The 23,484-nt window shown below is 39.7% G+C and overlaps 1 long non-coding RNA gene across 1 annotated transcript; it reads left to right on the top strand.

Annotated features, from left to right (window-relative positions):
* The first annotated feature begins 16,561 nt into the window (after nt 1-16,561).
* Nucleotides 16,562-19,328, top strand: LOC120396975. The gene is made up of 3 exons (XR_005593593.1): nt 16,562-16,664; nt 17,752-17,859; nt 19,021-19,328. It is a non-coding gene; the product is annotated as an uncharacterized LOC120396975 (long non-coding RNA).
* The last annotated feature ends 4,156 nt before the right edge of the window (nt 19,329-23,484 follow it).

The raw sequence follows: 23,484 nt of genomic DNA, 5'->3' as shown, positions 1-23,484 counted from the left end.
CTCTCTCTAGTCACAACAGAAGCAACTACTTTCTCTAGGAGATTATTTACATCAGTTCCGACAATCCTGTGTGGGGTTGTTTCCAAGCCCTAGTAGAGCCGCTTTTTGAATTCATCTTGCTCCTCTGTGGGGAGAGAATGAACATATAAATGTGCTTCTTCCACAACTTAAATTGGTATTTGCCCAAAAAGTACAGTGTAAGTGGTGAGACATCTGCAGGCTTGTAAGCAATCTTTCTTCTGACTACATCCCAGCATCTCGAATCTCAGTCAAGAAGTGCCATGAGTCTGGTTACTATAGCAATCTCTGTAGACATGCTTATGTAGAATGGATGGGAAGAATAGCTGGTTCTTCCTAACCACCATTTTTTGCACAGTTGGGATAAGACGAAGATGTTAAAATAACTGAGTCATTACATTTATTCCCTTCCCCTGTTGAAAAAAATATTTTACATCAAAAGAGACCTTTTGCATCAAAGTACTGCTCCTTATTATCCTGCTCCAACTATCTTTCACCTCACACAGGCATAAATGTGTTACACTGATGTAAGAATGAGTAATGAAACTACTAGATCATGCCTCATAACAGGCTTTGCTGAGGGGACTTGCATAGGCTGCGTCAATAGAATGGTATAAGCATTGAGATCTGTGCTGAGTACATCAGAGGAGTTGAGTCATACAACATGGGATTTGATTCTGCTGCACTCACCGCTTTCAAGGATTGTTTGCATTTGAACCAAGATTCAGCATGCTGCCAAAAACTTTGATGTAACCTAGGCAATCTGAGTCAAGGAATACATCACCTCCATCAACATCTTCTGTTATCTCACAAAGTCATTTTGAATAACATCCCTAGTGCAAAAAAGCCCATTAAGGATTGTCTAGTGGTTAGACTCTTAACTTGGGAGCTTTAATTCCTAGCTCTGACATAGATTTTTGTAGTCCTCTTGGACAAGTCTAATTAAATGTATCATTAGATTACTAGTATTATTATTTACACAGTATGTTGTGAATATGAGGACTAAGGATGAGGCTGATATGCTTGTTCATGTATGTTGAGTATTAATGTATTTTTAATGAAGGGACTGGTATAGTTTCCCATGGGTTCTCCAGCCTCACCATTTAGTGAAAGATGTTTTGTGGATATTGTTGGAGACAATTCCCATGATTTGCTGGTGACAATATTGCAGGATGTTTCCAGTATATGGATGATGCCTGGTGATTATGAAATAAGATGTATCATATTTGCCTGATTATATGAATGTATTTAAACCTTGTTACATTTACAGCAAAATAGTAGAATGAAATTTCTTGTGTTGTCTATTTCAACAATTTTACTTGAGTGTATCACAAGAAAACTCAAATGGTGCAGACATGAACTATTGAGAAAGGTATATATTTCCCATACCAGTGAGGGGTCAGAGCACAATCTTCTGACCAATATATGGTGGTCTTAATAGAGTTCCAAAGCAATTCAGACACTCTATTCTCCAGAGAGTTGTATTGATCCAAGACATTGACAGAGATTGTGGGAGAGGCTGATTACCTCACCGTATAAAGAGACTTCATGAAGTCAGAAGTTGAATTAGTTCCCTTGGAATAAGCATCAATCTATCGATCTATCTGTAACACTCTGTGCCTCGAGGAAACACTCTGGACCCCCATTTTCATCCTTATAAAATGATTATGTGGTATCGAATGCAAAGTTTATCATGTCGGGGGTCTTCAGAAGGCTCATGATGCACTGAGAATTGTTGTTATAGTAATGTTATAGGTTGTAATTTCACGTATATAGTTATGAGGCTGAAAATGTGTTCTCACGGCTTAAAACAAGCCAAGGCAAAATGCTCCTGGAACAGAGGGGCAGTTCACACCTCATCAGGGCATGTATTGGATGAACCCAGCCCAGCCTCAGAGGAACAAAGGACACTGTCCTAGGCAGCAACAAAGGATCTGTTGGACTCTTGAGTGAGTCACCCCCTTCCTTTGGTCAGTTGGGGACTACAATGAGGTAATGCTCACCTGACCCTGAAGGGGTGGGGGGCAAAGCCAAGAGGGAAGAAAGAACATGGTAAGGGAGAGACATTTGCCATGCTCTTCCTCTCTCTTCCACCTTCATCTACAGACTTCACCACCAAATGAGTGAAGCGCTGATCAAAGGGGAGGGCCTGGCTGAATGGCAACCAGTCAGCTTGTGGTGAGAAGCATATAAGTTTGTAAGGGCACTGAAAGTGTTAAGATCAGCTTAGAATGTGTTTTTGCTTTTATTTCATTTGAGCAAATCCTACTTGTTGTGCTTTGACTTATAATCACTTACAATCTATCTTTTGAAGTTAATAAATTTATTTATTCTACCTGAAGCAGTGCATTTGGTTTGAAGCATGACAGAAACTCCCCTTAGCATAACAAGCCTGTTACATATCAATTTATTTGTTAAATTGATGAACTCATATAAGCTTGCAGTGTCCAGCAGGCATAACTGGACACTGCAAGACAGAGGTTCCTAGGGTTGTGCCTGGGACCAGAGAGATTGGCTAGTGTCATTCGGTTGCAAAATCCAAGCAGCTTACACATTAGAGGCCATGAGTGAACAACCCAGGAGTGGGGGTTCTCACAGCAGAGCAGAGTAGGACTGGAGATAGCAGATCACCAGTCCAGATAACACCAGGGGAACGTCACACTATCTTATCTATCTTAAAGCATTCAGAAGATTTAATCATGGTAAGGGATTTATTGTTTGCCAGTCATTATACTATGGTTTTGTCCCTTACTTGTTCTAAGACAAATTGTAATTTCCCAGTCCAGGCTTTTTCATGAAATCATGGCCACGTTTAAATCGTCTGTAATATCTTGATCCCCACATCATCTCATTTGAGACTAAGAATAAATTAACTGCTCTAATAGAGTCTCCAAAGATGACGGTGGCTAGGTGATTGCCTACCTTTCTTATGATGGAGAAAAGAAGCATTTTAAAACTCCTGCATAAGACTGCCTTAAGACTCCCCTCCTTTCAGTCCATTCTGTGACCCTCTGGCTACTTTCAGTTCTCTTTTCCATTGCAAAAGCATGAGTATGCAACTTTAATAACTTTTAATGTAACTTAAGTGGTATACACATTTTTTATCATCATCATACTAATTCCTGCTCAATGCAGTTCTTGCATGATACAAAGAAGAGGTTTTTGTAGCATATGCTGACCGTGTTCAGACTGGATAATCTACTCCATGAAGCTTTTGCCACATCTGAAGCCCCTCAACTGAGAGCACTTTATCTCTGGTTCTTATATAGTTCCAGAGAGCCACAATTGTCCATTACAGACTGGTAAGTCTGACATCAGTACCAAGCAAACTGGTTGAAACTATAGTAAAGAACAAAATTGTCAGACACAGAGATGAACATAATTTGTTGGGGAAGAATCAACATGGTGTTTGTAAAGAGAAATTATTCCTCACCAATCTGCTAGAATTCTTTGAGGGGGTCAATAAGCATGTGGACAAGGGGGACCCAGTGGATACAGTGTAGTTAGATTTTCAGAAAGCCTTTGAAAAGGTCCCTCACCAAAGACTCTTAAGCAAAGTAAGCTGTCATGAGATAAGAGGGAGGGTCCTATCATGGGCTGGTAACTGGTTAAAAGATAGGAAACAAAGGGTAGGAATAAATGGTCAGTTTTTAGACTGGAGACAGGTAACTAGTGGTGTCCCCCAGGGGTCTGTACTGGGACCAGTCCTATTCAACATATTCATAAATGATCTGGAAAAAGGGATAAACAGTGAAGTGGCAAAATTTGCAGATGATACAAAACTACTCAAGATAGTGAAGTTCCAGGCAGTCTGTGAAGAGCTACAAAAGGATCTCTCAAAACTGGGTGACTGGGCAACAAAATGGCAGATGAAATTCAATGTTGATAAATGCAAAGTAATGCACATTGGAAAACATGATCCCAACTATACATATAAAATAGTGGGGACTAAATTAGCTGTTACCACGGAAGAAAGAGATCTTGGAGTCATTGTGGATAGTTCTTTGAAAACATCCACTCTATGTGCAGCGGCAGCCAAAAAAGCAAACAGAATGTTGGGCATCATTAAGAAAGGGATAGATAATAAGACAGAAAATATCATATAAATCCATGGTATGCCAAAATCTTGAATACTGAGTACAGATGTGGTTGCCCCATCTCAAAACAGAAATATTAGAATTAGAAAAGTTTCAGAAAACCACAACAAAAATGATTAGCGGTATTGAATGGCTTCTGTATGAGGAGAGATTAATAAGACTGGGACTTGTTAGCTTGAAAAAGAGACAACTAAGGGGGGATATGATAGAGGTGTATAAAAGCATGTCTGGTGTGGAGAAAGTAAATAAAGAAGTGTTATTTACTCCTTCTTATAACACAAGAACTAGGGGTCACCAAATGAAATTAATAGGCAGCAGGTTTAAACTAAACAAAAAAGTATTTCTTCACATAGCACACAGTCAACCTGTGGAACTCTTTGCCAGAGGAAGTTGCGAAGTCCAAGACTATAACAGGGTTCAAAAAAGAACTAAATAAATTCATAATGGAGGATAGGTCCATCAATGACTATTAGCCAGGATGAGCAGGGATGGTGTCCCTAGCCTCTGTTTGCCAGAAGCTGGGAATGAGCGACAGGGAATGGATCACTAGATGATTACCTGTTCTGTTCATTCCCTCTGGGGCACTTGGCACTGGCCACTGTTGGAAGACAGAATACTGGGCTAGATGGACCTTTGGTCTGACCCAGTATGGTCATTCTTATGCAGGTCATGTCAGGGAAAGCATTCGCTGACGGAGCTGTGTTTTGACCCATCAATTGATTTGGAGATCAGGATGAAGGCTTTGAATTGCCAGCCGAAGTGGTTGGGGAGCACAGCATGGGCTCATAGCAGCCTGGGCCATTCAGGTGGCAGAAAGTCACATTCTGGAGCCTCTGGATTGCATACATATTCAGTGCCAAATATGGTAAACAGTACTGCCAACCCCAGGTTCAAAATCATGAGTCAAATCCCCAACAATCATGAGACTGGTCCCAAAATCATGAGGTTTATTTTTTTTAAAAAGATTAAATCCTGCCTTTGCCATTGTCTTCTGATTTTTAAACTGCCTCTACACACACCCCAATGTGTCTGTGACAATTACCGTGTCACTAGCTCTCACAAATGTGTAGTGAATAAAGAAATGTTGGTTCCAAGGCAATAGTTCTCACTAGAGGGTACAGTCAGGATCTGGCCCCCATTTCGTTAGGTGCAATATGAATTCATTCCAATAATTACTCCAGGGTCCTTATACTAACTCTTATACATGAGACTTCAACAAGGCTTGAACCCAGAGCCTTTAAATCCACAGGAAAGTCTTGTCCACATCAATTATAGTGTAAGTGACCGGAAAAAGCTTGTGGTTATACTCCATGTGGGCCAAAAATCCTGGTCTTTGGGCTTATAATTTAGTGGAATTTTCACTAGGCTACAGGGTATTGAGGAGAAGGGGTGGCGTGTGACCAAGTCACACTGATATCTATTTTGCTTTCCCAAAAGCATGTGATCAGTGGAAATATATGTAATCATGAGCCTACCCAGATCAGGGGCCAAAAAATCACATTATTCAGTTAGCAACACTAACGGTGTGACAGGTACACAGATTGCTGTGGCCAGATTGTCTTCCAGTGGTGGTGGTGGTGGTGAAACAATTTCCTAGAAAGCTACCAGTGAAAAGGTTTTTTTAGCCACCGATGCTACTTAATTAATTAATTTAAAGCTTAGGGAAGAACTGAAAATGTTCCTGTAGCTTTGTGTCATTTTGATGAAGCAAGTGGAGGGGCAACTGCCTCCATGGAGGACAGAATCCTGACCAGATCTTCAAAATGTTTTCCCTTTTGACTAACATCACCAAAGTCTAGCCTGGGTTCAGTTACCATATGCACACTATGTAAAGGGTTCAGTCTAGGGATGAGTAAACTGGTTCATATAACATATTAACTGAGCCAAACCTTTACCCACTTTTAGCAATGAACGTATATTGAACCATTGCTGAGGTTCTGAAATGTTTATATTTTTTAATTCATTTTGCATGCTTTTCATTTCCAAGTTCTGGCTTGGGCTGATAATAAAAGACAAGATATGAGAGCATCTGTTTTATTGTGACATTTCCAGCTCTGTTTTGCAGCTTCTAGAAATTGTGAACATTTGATAATTCTGTGGATACTTATCTAAACTGAACCTAAACTCCAAGCACTTAGAGGTTCACCCAGGTCTAGTCTACTGTTTAATGCTAAATTAATAACATGCTGTAGCAAATCACAGCATATTACTGCATTCTTATTGAAAGGATTCGGCACAGAAGGCTTTTTTACATTTACAATCTGCAATAAGTATGTTAGTTTCATTATTACCATTGAGAAGAAAACTAACATTTAGAATACAGAACCTCAAAAGAGAGAAACTGAAATATTTTTTCCCCCACAGGCTTATGACTCCAAGACAAATGTATTGCAGGATTAAAATCAAGCGGCGTTTTCTAAAACCTAATGATGTGGAAGTCCAAGTGATTAGAGAGAACCCAAGAAGTAAATCATCTTTATTTTGTATCCTGCAGTGGAAGCCTACTGTGTCTTAAATATTAGCATTCAGTGTTATTTCTTGTGCTATAGAGGTTACAATGGAGACAAACTTCAAGTAACCTGTCTTCACTTGGTTCAAGCTAACAATATAAAACTAGACTACTGCTATAAAGTCAGCTGATTATTCTGTGCAGCCACTACTTTTCTGCCATGATTTATTTCCCTAATAAAACACAGCCAGTATTCTCTATTTGCTATGTGATAGATATAAATAACATGAACTATACAAAAGGGGTGAAAAAAACATATTGAGAGAAAAAGCCAAAATGATTTTGGCCTTAAAGGTCTGAGAGTCCATAAGGTGTGTGTTTCAATCTATAGTAGGGTAAATTGGCTCAACATCCCTAGGGAAAACAGGGAAATACTTTATCATTGCTAGAAAATGGGAATTGCTTGCTCTGTTTCATTTTAGCTAAATACTTCATTCTGATTGATAAGCAGCACACTGTACAACTCGTTCTCCTATGGCTTCTCCTATTGAGTCTCCTAGTTTAGATAATTCTTCATACTATCAGATTTATGCTAGTGAAGTAACGTGCCTTTTCTCCATTTCATCCTATTTCTGTCCTATAATATATAAATATCAGGTACCAATAGTTCTCTACAAGGTAGTGTTTTGTTTTGTTTTAAGACCTGCTAATATATTGGCATTTCTAGCTGGCATATTTCTTTCATATGAGTGCAGTTTTTTCCATAGCTTTCTCCTGTTCCCCTATTTTCATTTACTTTATTCCTCCTACACTCTCCCCCAAGCATTTCTTATACAATGTAAATATAATCTCATTTTTAAATCACCTTCTTTAACATCCCAAGGCTCTGGTGCTGTCAAGTTTCCTTTGTTCCTAATGCGCAATATAAACACGCCCAGAAAAAGTTGATAAAGTGACTCCTGATTCTGTCAGCCTCAATTGGAAGCCTCCTCTGAGGCTGACTACGATTTCATTTTTAACTGGCACAGCCAGTAAGATTTTTAGATATTTAGACCTTTTCTCATATTGTACAAGCTTGATTCTTCACAGGCCCCATTCCCCACAGTGGCATGTGTTTAGGACTGTACTGAATTGACTGGACTGAAAAAGGCTATCCTATAAGAGTCTGCATCCACATGCAATTAAGGCAGCTTCCTTGAAGCACCAGAATCCTGGTCATGTGTTAAGAAGGGGCCTTTTAATTTCAAAATACAGAAAACTTTGTTCCAAGGCTCACCACCTGCAATGAGAGAGTAGCCTCTTATATGGAAAGTCTTTCCGCTTGCTTGGCATACTGTTTGATACTCTTCTCTCTCTGCCTGAAAGCTGGAATAGGAAGCTTAATTCTGTTCAGTTTGTTTACCACACAGACCTGATGGCACTTTGGAGTTATTAGACTTTCTTCTGCCTATGTGGCAGATTACCGAAAAGCACCACCAAGAAGCCTTTCCCCTATGAGCAACTGGGAAAAGGGAGTAGGAACCATGTAAACTCCCTACACTATGGAGTAAAGGAGTCCATTGGGGATTGCCAGGAAGGAAGAGTCACTAATACTTGGCAAATATTGATATTAGTGGATGTAAATGACCGTCATATAACCAAATATTCTGGTTAATTGAAGATCAGATAACCAGTGATTGTACTGTGTGTCTATGGTGTAATTGTCTACTTCTGCTATTTGATGTGTCTATCATCTGTATAATTATTTGTCAAATGTACTGGTCATAAACATATTCACTGCTATATTTATTTTAAAATTGAGTGTTGTTTTTTTCATAACATGTACAACTTCATCAGAGAGAGATCCCCTCACAGATCATGTCTCTCCCTTCCCAGGACCCCAATCCTACCATTGCTAGGTTGTAAAAATATTTCATCTGGAGTCTTCCAGGAAAAGCACTATTAACCAGACATTATTCTTAAAGAAGTGCACAAATAAAACTACCACTGCTACCACTTCCCTTGAAGGGCTGCTGCATACTCCCCTTCTGTGGTCACCCTCTGCTGGCCAGGATATAGGATAGGATAGAACCATGGTTCTACCTACTCCCCATCACTCCCTGACCAACTTTTGGCCAGTTAATCCTATGGTGGGTGCAAGTAAATAGCAGCTCCTGCACTCCCCTGAATGCAGAGTCTGCACTTATGGACAGTACGGAGGAGGAGTCTCTCTTTTTGAGAATCCCGTTCTCAGTGCCAGTGTCAGCAAGGACCCACACACTGGCTTTGTAATATTTTGGTAACTCCTTAATGAATGATGAATTCCTAGAGATGGAGCAAGATCTCCAACAACTAGAAGTGCCACTCAGATTTCCTGTAAAAAACACAACAGAGTAAGCCTGATTGGGAATACAAGCAGAAGGTGGTGTTTTGAAGGACCTCAGGAGTTACACCAATACAATTTTCTGCATGGAATTGCTTTAAAGATTTTTTTTTCTATTATGGTTAAATTTCACATAACTCTTTCCTACAGAAATTCATCTTTCTCATCCCTGAAAAGGTTGTATGTCTATGGCCAGTCTTTCATATGGATGCACAAAATCATATCCCAAGCGCAACTGATTTTGGCATTAATTTTTGTAGTGGCTTTCTCTTTGCAATGAATTATCACAAGTAGCTTTATTTCTAGAGAATGGAGAAAATATAATTAACAATAGACAACTGGATTAAGAATATTAGTCTCATTGTGTAAACCATTCTGTACTCTCATTCCTTAGAAGTAAAAATATTTTTTGTGTGTGCTGCCACTGAATTGCTCTACTTCTTAACAACTTCTGGACTTCATGTTGTTTGTTCTCTGCTTTTCCCCATCACTAAGGCTGACTATTCATCTACATTCTGTTCTGAACTGAGGACTTTACCACATAAATACTGCCAGGATGTAGATTTGGATAAAATACAGCATTTCCTCTTTATCTTAGCAGAAACCCATTTTCATTTTTTTGAAGGACAAGAAGAGATGCACATTTTAATCAATGCCACTGAAGAAGAATAATGAAAAGCCTTCTTTGCATTTTAAATGGGAAAATGTGCTGCTTTGTGCTTTCAAGGCCACTAATCAAAGTTTCTGTCATGCAAAATACAACAAAAAGATAATTGTACAAAACGAGAGGAGACCCAACAGATAATAGGTGAAATTATTAGGAGTACACAGGACACTTTAAAGATGGATTCTGTACAGGTAGGTATCATGATAATTATTTAGGAGTAACTATACTAATGAGACAATTTAATGTTAATATGGGAGCAACTTATAATACTTATGTCAAGCCCCTCTGCCTTCCAGAATCATAGATAGATGATACGTTGTGCCTTGTCCCCACCCAATTGCATTTTTGAGGATTACTGAACACTACAGTCTCAAGCCCCCTCAAAACTCTTGTTTAGACTTGCCTCATATCATGATAGTGGTCAGTTGTAAAATGCAAATCTGGATTCAGATTCCAAAACCCATCCCTTACGTCCATTCTTTGGGGAATCTTTGGATCCAGCATTTGTGCGTGGAGCTCACCTTTGGTACAACTTACCCCAAACTGATATAATTATCAAGCAAAGTTGATTTAACAGCTCAAAACTGAATTAAAGTTATGACAATTTATGGGGTGGGACGCATACCTAGTCCTTGATTTAAGCAAGCACCACCCATTTGTAATCAAGAGAGTTATGTCCGCTTACACCAGGGCTGAATTGGGCACATCAAACCTTTGAACGTAGTGATCTACAAACAAATAAGGGAGTACATTTTAATAGCGCTTTTATAAGCAATAAAATCAGTAGGAAAAAATGCATGACTCAGTATCTCAATGGCATTTGATATAAACTCTTCTGCAAACGAGGCATTGAATCCTCAGACCCTGAGCCATGTCTTCAGTAAGAGGGATCCCCTTAACTCCTCACATGCCGGCTGTCTCTTCTTCAAGTAACCAGTCAAGGCTCTTAGCTATTCCAGTACTAAGTGTGTTGGCAACAATGGCTCAGCCAGTATTGTATTAGCAACACTGTGAGTCTTTGTTGATTAGATTAGACTTACTTTGAGCAACTGAAGTACACTTAGGGTGAAATGCTGGCCTCATAAAAGTCAATAGAAGTTTTTTGCTGTTGACTTCAATGGGGCCAGAATTTCACCATTAGTATTTAAAGGGGTGGTTGCTGCTAGTGTGCACAAGGCCTTCTGATGTTGCTAATTGTGGTAGAACTGAACCAGTATTAGCACGGGTGGAAAATATATAGAAAAATTACACAGTATAGACTGGACTTTTACACTGTCTCTTTACATTTTAATTTTCCCAGGGAAGGAACTGATTACCTGATTCACCATTGTCCTTCACCTTGTGCAGCCATTTATGCTAATGGGAGCATTTTATGCTCAGTTTACACTGGTATAAATGACCAAATAAGGTGCAGAAACTTATGAGTTAGGTTCTGTATTCTTGCCTGTAAATCAATTTACCACGTTTGGAACTACACAAACAGTAAATGATAACAATAATTGCCAGTTTTACCAACATGTCTCTTTATTGATGTCCATTGTTAATGTCTTTAGCAATGCAGTTCTGCCTAGGAACAGTAGGTAGAGAATCTTATACCCAAGATTAGGTTTACTGCAAACATTTCTCACAGCTCTACTAATAATTAATGTTGGGACTGAGCAAAGAACCTTTATATGACTAATTTCCTTTAACTAATGAATGAAAAAGGAAAAAAAATGTTTGAAGTAAAGATCATAGGTCAAATCCAGCTCTAGGGTTGCAAGGTACAATTAAGGTAATGTTTGACCTCAAATTGTAACCGGTTTCATTAAGCTAATTTCTTATCTTCATGCCTCAGTGCTTTGCAGTTACTATTACTTTTCTGTTAATATTTCAAATGACATGAACATTTGTAACAAAGATGCTTGGGTGTGACTAGATTTCTCTGATATGATTTTATCACACATTACTTTATACTTTTAACTGCTACATCAATTTTTGTTTCCTCAATAAGTTCTTTACACACCCAATCATGTGCACAAACAAAAATTAACAAATAATAAAACCCTACAAAGTAACCAGATTTGTTCTCTAATTCCTTTGGAAGGAAGAAAGAGAGAGATTCCTATTGCTTGCCCCATTTTTAAACACTTTGGAGGTACTTGTCTATTATGGTGATGGGACCCATAACAGTATCTCGAGAGACAGACAGATGCACTCCATTTAATTAAGACACATGTAAGAGGTGAATCCATTAAACAGATAAATCTCCCAGAGAACAGAATTAAGTGATAATAAATATTAGTCATATCAGTTTAACGGGGAAGCAATTCTGCTCAGTGATTTAATGGCGCTGGGTGGTGGTTAGGCTTTTTGTGTATCTTTGTCTAATGATGGTTCTCACTTATTTATAATTTACAACCACTTTGCACAGATGTAAATGACAGCACTAAGGGCAGATCTATAGTGAATCATTATTACATAATTGTATTGGTTAGAAAAAAAATACATGGAAAATAAATTAGTTTAATTAGATAATTTACCTATCTGTCAAAATAAACATAAGGTTTACTATTTTCTATGAAAATTAAATACTTTTTTATTTAAAATAAATTAAATAATCCAAACACTCTACTAGTTGCAAATGACATTGGTATGAAGGAATATTAGCTTCTCTTATCTCTCACCCACAGTACAGGCAGCTGTCAATAAAACTGCACAAAGATCAGTTATCTGACTTTTCCGTTTGTGCTGTTCCTTTTTAGTATTGTACACAAGTAACACAAAATGCTTGTTCTGTTTCAGCAAATGCTCCTCCTTATTCATCACAACAACAATCTTATTGTCTGGCTGAGTTTTTATAATCTCATATATTTGGAGATTCTCAGCAAAAAGAAGGCAAAAGAGGAAGACAAGGTAAAAAGATTAATGAACTTAAAAAATGCCAGAGGCCAGAAGATAACCCAGTTTTCATACAGCTCAGTAATTAACATGTCAACTCAAGTCTTTGTTATATGGAATTTAAAGTGCTCTTAAAAGGTTAGAACTATGTATTTGCCTTCAATGCTCGGTATAGTGATCTTGATGTTGGCATTAATATGGAAATCATATTACTGAAAACTGCACTGGAAATAGCTATGGATTGAAGTCAGGCATCTGCATTTGTGGCTATTTTCAGGTAAATTCAATTAAAGCCATATATGGTCTGTGTATTTGTGCTCATATTTTGTAATACCACATGGCCCAAAACAATGTGAGACTGTCTTCTTTTATTTTCACCATCCAAATACTGAAATACTGGAATGCCAGATCTGACATTACTTCAGATACAGAATAGTATCATTGGGCACTGCAAATATGCAATTAATGTTAAGACATAAACAAACAATGGAAAGCTGCAAATGGCTTATGACTATTAGTCATGCACATCCATCCTAAACGCGATTCAAAGACTAATAGATGTGTTAGTGCTGGTGTGCTGGCCTGCGGCTAGCTTAGAGCCAGATTCTGCCATGCTTATTTGTGTTTAATAGAACCCTATTAGCAAGAAGCCCCACCAACAACAGAACTCTCAGCCCCAGTGGAGGGAAGCTAAGATGGTGTTAAGCAGCTACACTTGTCACCACTGGACTCTGAGCTGGTTGGTGCGGGGGCTAAATGTTTAGATAATGCTAATTTACATAATGCTGAGATTCTGCATAAATTACAGCATCCTGTCGTTCCTCGTCTATGAGTAGCAGCTCTTCCCAGAATCGCTGTAGCCCTACAAACTATGGCACCGCCTATGACATGCCCCTCTCACTTCCAGTTTCACCCCTAGTATTCCCCCTGTGCCAGGATATGTGAGAGAGCCATTCGAAACAACCAGTATCTGTGTTCTTCAGTTCCTGCACTTGGAGCATTCTCCTTCAGCAGGATCTGGGACTTTTTAGAGCCCCTTTATGCAGCACTGACCATTTTATATAGCATAAACGGGCTTAATAGGGGTGAGAAGCACACACAGTGAACTGTTGGTGGAGTAAGGTACTATTCAACGTAAGGCACATAGAATCTGATCCTTAGACAACTACCTTCTGTCTTCCTAAAATTCCCTCTGCAATGTCAAATGGAGAAATTATTCTCCACTCCCTTCCATGAAACTGTTAGCCATCTTGCACAAGCAAGATGATGCATCACAGTCATAGTCAACAACCGAGAGGATTGCATTTCTGTGGTAGTGGAATTATCCTTGTACAGACAGCTAGTGAAGCATTTGTTTAGATTCTTCTAGATGAAAGGTGTATATATATGTAACTGTGCTATTAAAGGGATTAATAAGCTACAAGAAAAAGCTTACGTGCTACATTGATCAAATTTTCTTATATACACAGAATTAGAGGGAAGCATACACACTGGAGGACAGGTCCAGAATGCAAAGTGATCTAGAAAAGGAATTGCATTGGGAAGAATGTTATAAGAGGAGAGTAGACACTAAAAAATGTAAAGCCATATGCGTGGGAAGAGGAAATAAACAATGTAAATACAAACTGGAGGGGAAGCTGTCTAGAAAGCAGTGAGTGAAAGAGAGATCCGAAGTGACAATAGATCAGCGGCTAAATATGAGCTTGCTCAATGATTCTGTCGAGGGAGAAAAAAAAAAGCCAGAGCTATTTCTGGATGTATGTACAAAGGCATCTCATTTAGAATAAGGGAGGTGATAATGTCACTCTCCACAGCCCTGGTATGAGCATATCTGTAACGTTACATACTATTTTAGTCCCATTAGTTCAAGAAGGATATTGCAAAAATGAAGGAGAATACTAAGAAGGGCAACATAAATGACACAACAATGGGAGGATAAGATATATAAGGACAGACTTAAAGAGTTTGGTTTGTAACAAATGGAAAAGAAAGACTTAGGGATGAGTTTTATGGCAAAGCAATATAAATGAAGGAAAGAAGATGAATCATTTTATCATTACATTGTAGGGAAAAGAGTAATTATGGTCTAAGATGGGAAAAAGAGTGCTCCTTGACCACAGCATGACAGGTGAGGTGAAGCATACTTTGATTCCATGCAGGGGTTTGCAGCCCTTATGTGGCACCAACCACATGGGTCAACATTGAGTCAGCAGTGTACCCTTGTTGCCAAGAAGGCTAACAGCATATTGGGCTGCATTAGTGGGGACATTGCCAGGAGATCGAGGGTTGTGATTATTTCCCTCTCTTCGGCACTGGTGAGGCCACATCTGGAAGATTGTGTCCAGTGTTGGGGCCCCCACTACAGAAAAGATGTGGACAAATTGAACAAGGTGGGATACGACAATGATTAGGGAGCTGGGGCCCATGACTTATGAGGAGAGGCTGAAGGAACTGGGGTTATTTAGTCTGCAGAAGAGAAGAATGAGGGGGGGATTTGATAGCAGCCTTCAACTAAAAGAGGATGGATCTAGGCTGTTCTCAGTGGTGGAAGATGGCAGAACATGGAGCAATTGTCTCAAGTTGCAGTGCGGGAGGTCTAGGTTGGATATTAGGAAACACTATTTCACTAGGAGGGTGGTGAAGCACTGGAATGGGTTACCTAGGGAGGTGGTGGACTCTCCATCCTTAGAGGTTTTTAAGGCCCACCTTGACAAAGCCCTGGCTGGGATGATTTAGTTGGGGTTGGTCCTGCTTTGAGCAGGGGGTTGGACTAGATGACCTCCTGAGGTCTCTTCCAATTCTAATCTTCTGTGATTCTATGAACCTGTGTAATCTAGAGGACCCCTGCAATTCAACTTCCTGGGGTGCATGGGGTATTGTGGGAAGGCCAGGAAAGGAGTGGGGCCATATGTATTCAGATACCATCTCTCCCTGGAGGTGCAGTGAAGTCACTGCAGTCTTGAGGCTCTGTGATCTCTTCCCCAACTGGATTCTGGGGTTCCCCTGGTACATAACTCAATTGCTCAAGATGTACACTGGGAATAGAAACTGGTTCTTACAGCACAAAGTAATGGATAGACATCATAGAACAGCCATCAATTGCAGTGAATGCTAGGTGACAGCGTATCTATATATTACACTGTCAGCTATAAAAAGAAAAAGAAAAAAAGAAACCTGCATCCTGTACCATTTTATTTATTGTGTTTTGATTTTAATCCTTCCACTTGATCTTTGTTACAATTTAATGGCCATTCTTGTAAACTTATTTTTCTTACGGGTGATTCTTTTTTATTTTGCTTTTCACTTTATTGTAGCTTTCCTTGTTGACCTTCTGCTCATGTGCTTGTTCTCAATTTCACATAGTAAGCCTTTTTTCTGATGTTCTATCACGTATTTCTTGGATTATATGGCATGTTGTTTTCATTGGTGTCACTTTTATTTGCCCAGTTTTCCTTTTACTCTCAGTAAATCTTTTATATAGCTGGTTGAAATCAGTGTTCAGGACAACAGTTTCCTTAGTTTCAGTTTGCATGGTTTCTCCTTCACCATGAATTTCATCCTGAGCTTCAGGCACAAAGCAACCTCAAATATCAAAGTGAAATTGCAGTCACTAATATCATGGACAAAATTCAGAGGTGAGGTATAAACTTGAGTGAATTAGACTTCTGCTCATTTCACTAACATGGACCCAGATCCACAAAGGGACTTTGACCTTTCAATGCCTACATTTAGGTGCATTGAAAATCACTGGAATCCACAAATCTTGCATTAGGTGCATAGACTCCCTATAAAATGCATGGGAAAGGATAGGCACCAGAAAATGGTATCCAAAAAAACCAGCATGCTAGGTGGGAAGTTATCTAAGATAGCCAGTTGAAGATGCCAATGAGAGTCCTAAGATGCACCCTTCTCCTGAGGTCAGGCTGGAGGGAGTCATGCACTGCTGCTTGTGATCCACACCTGAGAACCCTCTTCTGGAGTTAGGTGCCTAAACTGTTCTTGCAAGAGCACTTAAGGCACCTTCCTGATTCTGCACAAAACAGCCAGGGGCTGGGAGAGGAAGGTGGAGGTACCTACTCCTTTACAACCTGCAGCCTAGTGATTAAGGTACTCACATGGGATGTGAAAGATCCACTTTAATTTCTTTTTAGGCCTGTTGAGATAAAGGGATTTGGACAAGGGTCTCCTCAGGTGAGTGGCCCAATCTCTGGGGTACAGAGTTATTCTTACTCTTTCTGTGACCCAATTAATATTTTATACAAAGTGGAATGGCTTCAACAAGACAAAATGAGAGACACTCACATCAGATTATCTCATAGTCTTCTGGCTAGAGCACTTGCTTGAAAGGTGGGAAAACCCAGTTCAAATCCCTTCTTCTCAGGAGGGCGTGGTGAATTCCTTAACTGCTGGACTAAGAATTAAAAAGGAAGCTATTAACTTCTCTTTCCCAACACCTATTTTTACCTGGTTTGAGGAGTGTGATAGGGTATAGGTGTGAGATAAGTGCCTAGCTGAGGCACAACAGCACATTTCCAGAGGTGGAAACTTTAGGTACCTCATGAACCTTTACAGCAAAAATTAAATGCCAACTAAGGCTAGGCAGTAGCTGAGCATGGTGTTTGTGGATCACAGTAACATGTAAATAGGGAGGTTAAGTACCTAATTCCCTGTGTGGATCTGGGCAACAGTATTAGCCCCATGAATCATTGGGTTTTTAGACTTACACACACAAGTTAATACTGAGAGTGCTGTCTGAGCTCCCAGTACTGCAGTGAACTGCACACCAATGTATTTATTTGAAGTCAATGGGGCTCTGCACAGCTGCAGGTATTTGCCATATAGTGCTTACTGCAGGCTTGGAGCCCACTTTTCAAAACAAGGAATCAAAACTAGATGTCAATTAAAAGTAAGGTGACTTATTTTCATGTACACATTCCCTGGTACTCTTTTGTGAGTTACTTTTCTTGCTACACTCCTTTTTTTCTGGGTGCTTGACATGAGTTACAGCAAATTAGCTGCTCTGAGACTCAGTGGTCCAAATTCAGAGCAGAAGTATCAAGCAGAGAGTATGAGAAAATAAGAGAATATAAAATAGTCTAAAAGTAAACTAATTACAGAAAAAAAATCATAAATCTCAAACATATTCCAACAATGACAATCTCATGAATCCTGATGTTTTTCACCCAGAATCCTAGTGCTCAGAAATAAAGGAATGCAATCATTTCCCTATGAACTTTTTTCCTATAATACCCAGTTACAACTGAACTCTCTGCTCTAGGTTCTTCCTCCCATGAAAATCTGGTAGATGCTCCTTTAAATCTGGGGAGAGAGTCAGCTGACACCCACAGCGCTAGAAGGCTATGCCATTCATTCTTCCTTCTATCTGGTAAGTATTTTTAGCTCTTATTATGTTTTTTGCCTGGTTTCCCAAGCTCTTTCAGCTGAGGAAGTGGCATCTCCTCACAGCAGGTCACATAGTCTTAGGCTCCACTTTGAATTCAGCTAGTAAATATCAGTAATTATAGAGAGAGTCTAATGCTGGATCCCATTTCACTTGAAAGGTCTGTGAACTTTATCACCTGTGGCTGGACTATCAAATTTATGGGAGAACTCCAAACAGAGTCTGGATGTTTTTTGTTGTGCTATGATCATAGTTCCTGACTTTATTTATTGTCTTTTTCTGAGGATTTTTCTCCACCTAATCATTTTCAAATTATAACTTAATCTAAGGTGCTGGCTACATTTGTTACTCTGATGTCCTGCAGCAGAAAATAGACTTTTAACCAATACTCAGATCAGGTTGTCAGAAACTAGATATCTTCCTCCTGTGATTTTTAATAGATTTGGAGGGGTGGCAGATGGGTAAATAAAGTCACCCTCAGACCCTTTATTATCTAGTACACAAGCTCATAAATGATAATGCTAAACACTGTATTTAAATTAAATTAAATTAAAAGTTGAGAGGTGCCAAGGGTCCTCAACTCCTGTTAAAGGATTGCACTTGGCAGGCTCAGGTCCATAAACAGAAGTTAATAGAAACCTCAGAATTCTGATCTATTTTCATTCTCATCAATATTTAATCACATTGATTCATTGGTTAAAGTGCACATTCATGCCTGTAAGACTTGTCTTTTAAACTGTCTCCTTTCCTGCCTTCCTGTTGGCAGAGTAAGTGGGCTCAACCACAGAATTGTGTACCTTCCTCATCTCCACACACAAAATTAAGACTGTTGTCTCTGTTAGATGAAAGATGCCCCCCCCCCACTAAACCTGCCTCTCATTCTGTGTCTGGACAGGAGCTTACACTCCCAGTTGTGGTCTGGGGGTGCACAGAAGGTGGGAGTGCTGCTTCTGAGCCCTGACCTTCTCTAGAAAATGGATCTGCTGGTTTATGTGTGGTGGCACAGGCTTCAGCATGGGCTAGCAACATGAGTACTTACCTGGGGTTCCTGGGTGGGCTCTTGCAACATGTGGTGCTAGTGTGCGAGATAGATGTAAGCATACCTCTGATAGCTTTACTGAGCTGCAATCACACCTTTAATTGAAGTGTAGGCACATCTTCAGAGGGGACAGGGCCAACTACTGACAAATTCTCCACCCATCACCAAGCCAGGGTGTGAAAATAGAAGGAAGCCAACATCAAGTACTGTGAAGTGAACTGCCCTGCTGAAGCTGGATGATCTTAGGGTGGACAAAATTTGGGAGGGTGCCTGAAATCTTGGCTCCTGCAGGAACCAATTTGTGCAGGGGATGACTGGAAGCCTGGGGAGACCTGGTCAGCAGTGTGAAAACACGGGGGCTCTGCAAGATGGGATGGACCTCCCATCCAGATGAATAAATTTGCAGAAAAATCAACAAATTGAAACTCATGGCATTTTTACACTCTCTTAGTTGAGTGGTTTCCGGATAGAGAGAATGCAACCCAGTGTCTGCCTTTTAATCTTTTTAAGGCTTCTTTTGGAATGAGTAACAAGAACTATCTATGAAATCAGTCCATAATTCAACCTGCCACCCAGATAGTAAAATCTACCATTTATTGCTACCTGAAATATCTTACAGAAGTTGCATTTAATGTAAACATATTACTCACCAAAAATTATGTGGGGGGAAAAAATTAAGATTGCAAAGTCAAGTGCTCAAGTTAGGAAATGCTAGAGTTATGATCATCATAAATTTTTAACCTGGGAAAAATCTATTTTCCCCTCATTTTGTTTTCTGAAATAACCAAACTCTTTTGGCTAAAGTTAAAAATGGTCTGAGGCAGACGTCTGGGCTGAAGTTTTCCATGTCAGATATCTAAAGTTTGACCCAATTATAAGCAACTGAAAAAAGGGTGTTATGATGGCAACCATAACAATAGGCAGTTCTATGAGCACAACCTATAACTTGTGTGAGATAAGGGATCTCCAGTAAAGCTGGTTCAGTAATTTGAATATTTTTCAGTTAGAAATAAATTTTCAAATAAAGTATCTGACAAATATTTCCCACTATTTGTCCCCATTCTAGTGACCAAAAAGAGGCTATACATGTCAGTTACTTTTTTAACAAGGTGAATCAATTGCAATGGATTGTTCCGAGATGTCCCGCAGAAACTTCTCTAAGGAAAGCTTGTGTGATTCAGGATAAGTAAGAAATAATTTAATTAAAATTATTAAATTAATACACTTTAAATACAGGTGTTAATTATTAAATTAATACACTTTAATTAAATACAGATGTTATTCCATGTGATGGCAAATACATACCCTCATGACATGCATATGAATTGCTAAAGAAGAGAAGAGATAGATGAAGACAAAATGATACTACAGGATTTATTTTTGTTTTCGCTGAAATACAATCTATTATAAATCAGATGTCACCTTGTTGTCACCAAGAAACACCACATTTAACAGTTGTATGAATATTTAAAGAAAAGCCATTTCATAAAGGTGAAAGATAAGGCTACAGGCTACATAATATCTTTTCTTGAGATTTCCTATTGAGACTTCAGTGATTTAATGGTCCAAGTGATCAATGGTGGTACTAAGGAGGAACTGCTAAATCAAAGTCTTAATAGCTTTTAACACAATTTATAGCTTAAAGTTTGTTGTGAATATGTGGCTACATCCTGAATCCTGTAAACTAAATGATTATCTTTTTACTGAACCAGCTAAGGAAAATGCTTTATAAAAAGAGACCATGCATTTCTATGAGCTAATTAGAAGTAATAGTTGTAAATAATAACTTGAACTGATATGCTTTTTACGTTTGGATTCATCAAGGGAAGTGAGCAGATATCAACAAAATTAAACTACCCATTCAAAGCAATGGTGCAGAAATTTGCAGCACTGAAGCCTTAGCTGGCAACTTGCCAGGAACCTGTGCCTAACTTACAGAAATAATTGCATAGATTCAAAGTGTTTAAATTGGAGCTCTTAATGCACAAAGTCTTCCTAATTTTTAGATTATTTTTGACCATCCATGTGTTTCCTTCCACCATTGTCACACTTTAGATCTTCCTCTTCTGATATCTATCTTTAGTTCCAGAAAATTCTGCCATGTTTGCTCCTTGCCCCTCCCCTCACCCCCCCCAAAAAGAAGCTTTTCCAAAAATTACAAACTTGCTCTTGCTGAGAGCTCAGTACCTCTTTTTGGATATTTTCTTTTCTTCACGTGGCTCCTTTCAGGCTCTTCTTCAATCATCTCTTCTGCTCAAATATGCCTGGGGAAGGGAAGGGCATACTTGTGGTAATACTGATGTTGATTGTTTTCCTAGCATGCCCATTCCATTAACCATGCTCACTTTGTCTGCACATTAACCTATAGTACCACAACCACCACACACCTAATGAGACCACTGTAACTACTAACTTGTGCAAATGCAGTTGTCTGTTACTTTGCCTCTCACCCCTCTCTCTTCCTGCTTATCTGTTTATTTGTCCATTGTATATTCTCTAAATCCTAGACTGAGGGAGGGAGCCATCAGTGGTATTTGTACAGCACCTGGTACAATGTGGCCCTAACCTGTATTTCAGATCCGTAGGCACTACTGCAATAAAAATGACAAGGGCCCTCACTTCCTCCTCTTCATGCTATCTGTTGCCCTTCTCTCTCTCTTACCACTTGTTTTTTTTCCTCACCCGCTCATTCAGAGATGGCAACTCCCCAATTTGCCTGCCAGCATAACACAAAGGTTTCTACTCATTCACTTTCCCTGGCAGCTGCAGGTGAAAGCACCCAGACCTTCCTCTGCTCACACTACCTGCAAACATATTTTGTTAGATGTTGAAAGTCAGTATGTGGCTTTAGACTTACCAAGAGAGGAGGCCAGTAAAGAGGGATAAGCCTTAAAGAAAGGAGTGGGCCATGAAGAATTAGAAGGCACATTCTACATCTATCAGCTTCTCTAACAGGCTACTGCAGAAATTCCTGGCTTGTTCAGCCTATTAAAAATATCTAGGGCCCTACCAAATTCATGGTCCATTTTGATCAATTTCATGGTCATAGGATTTCATCTATTTAAATGATTTCATGATTTCATCTATTTAAATCTGAAATTTCAGGGTGTTGTAATTGTAGGGGTCCTGACCCAAAAAGGAATTGTGCGGGGATCACAAGGTTATTATAGAGGGGTTGTTGTACTGTTACCCTTATTTCTACACTGCAGGTGATGGCGGCACTACCTTCAACGCTGAGAGGCCAGAGAGTGGCAGCTGCTGTCTGGGAGCCAAGCTCTGAAGGCAAAGCCCCAACCAGCAACAACGCAGAAGTAAAGATGGGATGGAATAGTATGGTATTGCCACCCTTACTTCTGTGCTGCTGCCTGAAGAGTTGGGCCCTCAGTCAACAGCCGCCATTCTCCAGTCGCCCAGCTCTGAAGGCAACAGTGCAGAAATAAGGATGGCATGGTATTATATCGCCACCCTTACTTCTGTGCTGCCAGCAGGGTGCTGCTTTTTGAGCTGGGTGCCCAGCCAACAGACATTGCCCTCCAGCCGCCCAGTTCTAAAGGCAGGACAGAAGTAAGGGTGGTAATACCGTGACCCCCTAAAATAACCTTGCAACCACCCGGCAACTCTCTTTTGGGCCAGGACCCCCAGTTTGAGAAATGCTGGTCTCCCCGGTGAAATCTGTATAGTAGCGGGTAAAAGCACACAAAAGACCAGATTTCACCGGGGAGACCAGATTTCATAGTCTGTGATGCATTTTTCATGGCCTGAATTTGGTAGGGCCCTAAACATATACCCAAACAGTTTTTAATGGTGATACTTGGCAGTATCCAGCTCCTCTGAAAGTTTAAATCATAAGCAGCCTGTTGTCCATGGGTTGTACATCTTGATCCCGATAAATCATTCTTATCTCTAGAATCACATTGCACCATGATTTTTTTTTAAAGAGGTTTCCTTTTATCTCATTGGGGGAATTCTGCTTCAAACCTATTAGCACAAATGTCTCCCAAATTCCTGTGATACTTAAACATCCCATATGAGTACATCAGCTGAGCCTGTTTCCTAAAATGAGTTAAGTCTTCAAGATCTACAAACTCAGGAAGGCAGGATCCTGCATCAATCCATATTCAGAAAGTTTTCATTGCAACAATATGTGCTGAAGGCACTTGCAAAGTTGGGATAAAATCCTGGCTTTATTGAAATGAATGGAAGCCTTGCTATTGAATTCGATGGGGCCAGACTTTCAACCCTTATTCACATGGGAGAAACTTCCCAAAATATTCCTCCTAGTGTTACCATCCGTTCATGTGCAAGAAGGGCAGAGGCTGGAGGACAGTCATAGGTAGAAGCAGAAACAAACAATGGGGGGGACATTTTGGATGGCAGTGTGGGAAATAGAATAGGTGAAAGGTGTTGTGTATTTGGTTGTCATGGGTTTTGTTACTATGGCAACTGAGTTAGACTATTAAGGGATAGCTCAGCCAGTTTCAACCGGCTGAGTGAGCTCTCTGTCTCTGTAAATAAAATGGAGGTTTTGGTTAGCTGTCTGCTCTCTGGCCTCAAGTGATTGCTTCCTACAC

The sequence above is a fragment of the Mauremys reevesii genome, linkage group 2 (genome assembly GCF_016161935.1).
Source record: "Mauremys reevesii isolate NIE-2019 linkage group 2, ASM1616193v1, whole genome shotgun sequence".
NCBI classification, from domain to species: Eukaryota; Metazoa; Chordata; order Testudines; family Geoemydidae; genus Mauremys; species Mauremys reevesii.
The sequence above is the reverse complement of the archived record's forward strand: the minus strand, read 5'-3'. Positions and strand labels throughout refer to the sequence as shown.